We start from the raw sequence: 4,476 nt of genomic DNA on the forward strand, positions 1-4,476 counted from the left end.
TATGAATCTCAAGCTGCACTACGTACCTCGTGGGAGAGGATCAAGCCAACGTAGTTCGGAACAGATTTCCTAACTACTCTTAATGACTCAAGACTTTTGAGATTTTTTTGGAAATTTCAGATGTTTTTTATGTTTTTGGAATTTTTGACACAAGAGGACAGAATCCTATCATCATAAGGGTAGGACAGACTCTTGATATCCCGTAAAGGTTGGACAGCATCCTATGCTTTGCGGGGGAATTGAACAGAATTACGACTCTGCAAGGGTTGGACATCATCCTATACCTTGCAGGAGCGGATAAAAAAATCACATGACTTGATAAGAGGTTGGACAGAATCCTAACCCCTATGATGATAGGACAGACTCCTGAAAGAAGGACTGACTCTGGCTAAAGAATGACTCATATATGAAAGGATTGACTCCTAGTGCACAACCCTAAGAGGGGAGTGCTGATGAGACTAGGTTAGTCTCCTAAAAGAAGAAGAGATAAAGAAGGGTGCTAGTGAGACTGGGCAAGTCTCCTAAACATCGAGGTGGACTCCAAGTATCCTTATCATTGCCTCTGCAATGATGAAAGGATCAAGACTACTGTGAGACCAAGATGGTCTTCAACTAAGAAGGGAGTTTCTAATGATGAGGCTAAGCAAGCCTCCTACGTGCGACTCACTAATGAGACAAGGCCAGTCTCTTAAAGAACATGACTCTCTATTGAGACATAGCTTATCTGCCTAAAGGGTATTGACTATCTGCTGAGACATAGCTTGTCTCCTTAAAGGGTGGGCTCAAGATGTCTCTTTCATTGCCCTGGCAATGAGAATGAGTTTATGTTTTATGGGATGCAAAAGACTGGGCAAGACTTAAAAATAAATGAGGGGAGTGCTACTTGGACTAAGCGAGTCCCCTATAAGATGGGCTTGGGCTATCGCCTTCATCGCCCTGGCGATGAATGGAAAGATCTAATGACTTGAGGCTATCTTTATAAAAGACAAAAGGAAAAGGGATATTACATGGACCAAGTAGGTCTCCCTAAAAGATGGGCTTGGGATAACTCCTTCATCGCCCTTGCAATAAAATTGAAATTCAATCTTTATACATTTACGGTAAAGAACTTACAGTATTCTTCAGTTTATCAAGAATCAAGACAAAGGAGTCCATAGATCTAACCTCAAACAGAAAAACGGTAAAGAACTTACAGATCAAAACAATTAATGTCCTAATTCAGCATAATCCAAGAACTTGTCCTTGTCATATCCATGAATACGAGAGAAAGAACCATTAGATTGGTTTAGATATACATGTGCTGTTAGTACCTGGCGAAGGCCATGAACGACGAGCAATTCACCGTAATACATGTCTGGAGAGATGACCGGAATTCCGCTCAACACCAAGATATCGCCAGATCTGGTGACATTGATTGAAAACCCCTTGGAAAGAGTCTGTAACTCTGTTTCATTGCTCAAAAGATCCAGATCTGTCCATGTAAGTAGATCTAATGCCAAGCAGTTTCTGATTTGAAAGAGCCACAACAGCGAAAGCTTCATTTATTTCATAATAATCAACTTGAGAAGCCTCGAAGCTAGCATTTGAAATGGCTTTTGGTATAGCAAGAGTGGGAGTTGTAGTAAATAACTCGGGTGCTTGAGCGGCATCACCATATCCTGATATCAGCAGTAACAGAACCTCCATTGTCCTTAAAACTTGGCAGGAGTTTCCTTAGTTTGGTAGGATCAAACTTTGTTGGGCCTTCATCCTTGTCAATAAGTGTGAATTGTTTTCCTCTCCCCCCCCCAGGAATTTCAACCGGAACTATTTCCCACGCGAAGGCACCACTATTTTGAACAGCAATGCCTCGCTCAAAGCTTTGAATGGCAAAAGCATCCTGCTCATCTCTTGTTATTGCATGCTGATCTGCACACAGTTCAGCACATGAGCCCATGGCATAATCATTATAAACATCCCAAAGTCTATCCTTGAGCAGCCCATCAATCATAGTATCATGTCCAAATCGAGATCCCTTCCTTGCCTCTGCCAAATACTTAGGAGCATTTGATGTGCTTTCCATACCACCAGCCACCACAACATCATTAATACCCAAATGGATACTCTGTGCAGCAAGCATTGTTGCCTTCATTCCGCTTGTAATATTTTGTCAGATGCATCACCTTCCAATGCCCTCAGACCTGCAGTCGCCCCAACTCTAACTGGTGTCTTATGACGCAACCCTTGAGGAACAACATTTTCAGCTTCTACCAAAAGAGACTTAAGTGATTATGTGGCAGCCGGGGGATCACTAGCATATGCACTCAAACCTGGTGTTAGCTGTCAGAAAAGCTCAAGATGTTTACCAATAGGAAGTAGATCCAAATTCTCATCAAAGCAATAAACATGAACTCTGCTGCCAGAGCTACCGGCATCAAAAAATCACAGCATAACTCTTGGAAACAAATCTCCGGTCTGGCGAGAACCTCCGGCCAGTGAGGACGGAGGTTCCGCCATCAGAGAATGAGGAGATTATGATTCCGTCAGTGATTCGAGGCAAGAGGAAGAGGAGGAATGAGATTAAGAGGAGAGGGATTGTGATTAGAAGGATTATAACATGAAATTTGTAGATCTTTTCAGAGAGAGATTCTTGACGAGAGCATTTCATTTTTTCGGATTGGATCTGGTTTTTGAATTCGATTGAGGATGGAGAGCTGTACTTGATCTGGCCGTTTGATGAAGCCTTCAAGGGCTGAGATGATTCCGTTTGCATAGATCCGGAAGCTGTAGATCCAGCAGTAGAGAACCGAGGTAAGGTGTAGAGCATGAAGTTCGATTTCTTCGTTGAACAGCTGATTTTGGAGAGTATCTTTGAGTCGCAGAGCATGATCGGGGTCGCGGAGTTGCCGGAACTGGCAGAGGTTACCGGAGAAGAAGATGCCGGACGGAGATTTGCCGGAATGGAGGACAGATTCCGGTAACAACGAGGAAGAAGATAGCAGTGAGATGATTGAGACCGGCAATGGCGAAGCGAAGATGTCCGGAGGAATAAGAGAAGAAGATCTAAACAAGAAAATCCCATTTCCCCTCTTTCTCTCTCTCTCTCTCTCTCTAAAAAATCTAAGAAAAACTCTAATCCCTGATAAATGAGGATTAAGCTGATATATATAGAAATTTTTTGGTGCTGATATTGGCACTACTGGACTTGATGGGCGCGCGGATTTGTGCAAAAAATGATAGGCGCACGACCGTATCGTGTCCTTTTCTGCCTCCAGATTCGCCCCTTCTAGGATAATTCACCCCTCTTCTGCATATTTACACTACGACCTTGCTTCGGTTCGTTTGCTAGGCAAAGGTCGGAGAGGCCCCTATTACTAAGGGCACCCTATGCTACTGGCGCTGAAAAATGCTAGCAAGAGCGCCTTACTAATAGTAGTCAGGCACCTTACGTTTAGGGGGCTTTTCAGCCTAGCTTCAAAAGTACTATCTTAATAAGGGCATCATAGGGGCTTGCGTGCTATGGTGGATTTAGCGGTACACTCGCAACACATGTCGCTTTAAGATTCAGCACGCCATTTCAGAGTTGCGTGACATGCTTGGAAGACAGGAAAAACGGCATCAATCATCATTTTGCTTAAATTATATGTTTCAAACTTTCCATTTTCATCATTCCTTTCCTTCCAAAGCGCCCTTTACTTGGTTTTTATTCTTTAAGCTATTACTTGTTGGAAAAACGAGGAATCCAGGCTCAACAGAAGAGGCTGTGGAGATATAGAAAACAAAAATTTCCTCATTCTTTAACCTAGAAATCCTAGATTACTATATTGATGATGGTGATTGAATTGAAATACGCAAGAGATAGAAGATTATACCATAGTGACTACTCAACGAGTTGCCTCTGCTTGATCCACTCCTCGGTCGGCTTCGAAGTTTCTCAAACTTGAATGCCCTGAATATTCGAGTGATGGCTCCACGAAATCAAACGAACAATAGACGATGATGAAGAGCTCTTCTTGAACCTTGGCACCAGCCAAAGAGGAAACAATGTATGGAAAATTCTTTTGGAAGAAGAATAAAAGAGAGAGATTTGGTAAACTTTGGGAAAGGGAGAGAGGAGAGTGCTAAAACGTGCAAGCCAGTTCTCTCCCTCTCTCTCAATACATATGTATATATATTTACATATATGGTATGAGAATAGAGTTCCTAAGGTGTCACCTCATAAAGCTTATATGAGGTGGCGCTTAAAAACATAAGGTGCCCACTTTGTTTGGATCATCCAAGGCATTCATTTGATAGGCCCTCACATAGATAGGGTGTGCCCAAAAAATCAACTTCATAGGATCGTCCTAACCCTTCCATTTGTGGAGGTTGAAATGGATGCGTATAAACCTCCATAAATCTGCTCATTTTTAACCTCCATAAATGGAAGGGTTAGGATGATCTTATGGACCTGATTTTTTGTAGGCACCATATCCATCTAAGGGCCTTTCAAATGAG

General features: G+C 42.5%; 1 pseudogene; it reads right to left on the reverse strand.

The window, feature by feature from the left end:
• Positions 1-1,449: 1,449 nt before the first annotated feature.
• Positions 1,450-3,061, reverse strand: LOC143859637 (acetyl-CoA acetyltransferase 2 pseudogene; annotated as a pseudogene).
• Between the last annotated feature and the right edge of the window lie 1,415 nt (positions 3,062-4,476).

Source organism: Tasmannia lanceolata, unplaced genomic scaffold (assembly GCF_043159265.1).
Source record: "Tasmannia lanceolata isolate RefF3 unplaced genomic scaffold, GAP_Taslan_0.1 ptg000035l, whole genome shotgun sequence".
NCBI classification, from domain to species: Eukaryota; Viridiplantae; Streptophyta; class Magnoliopsida; order Canellales; family Winteraceae; genus Tasmannia; species Tasmannia lanceolata.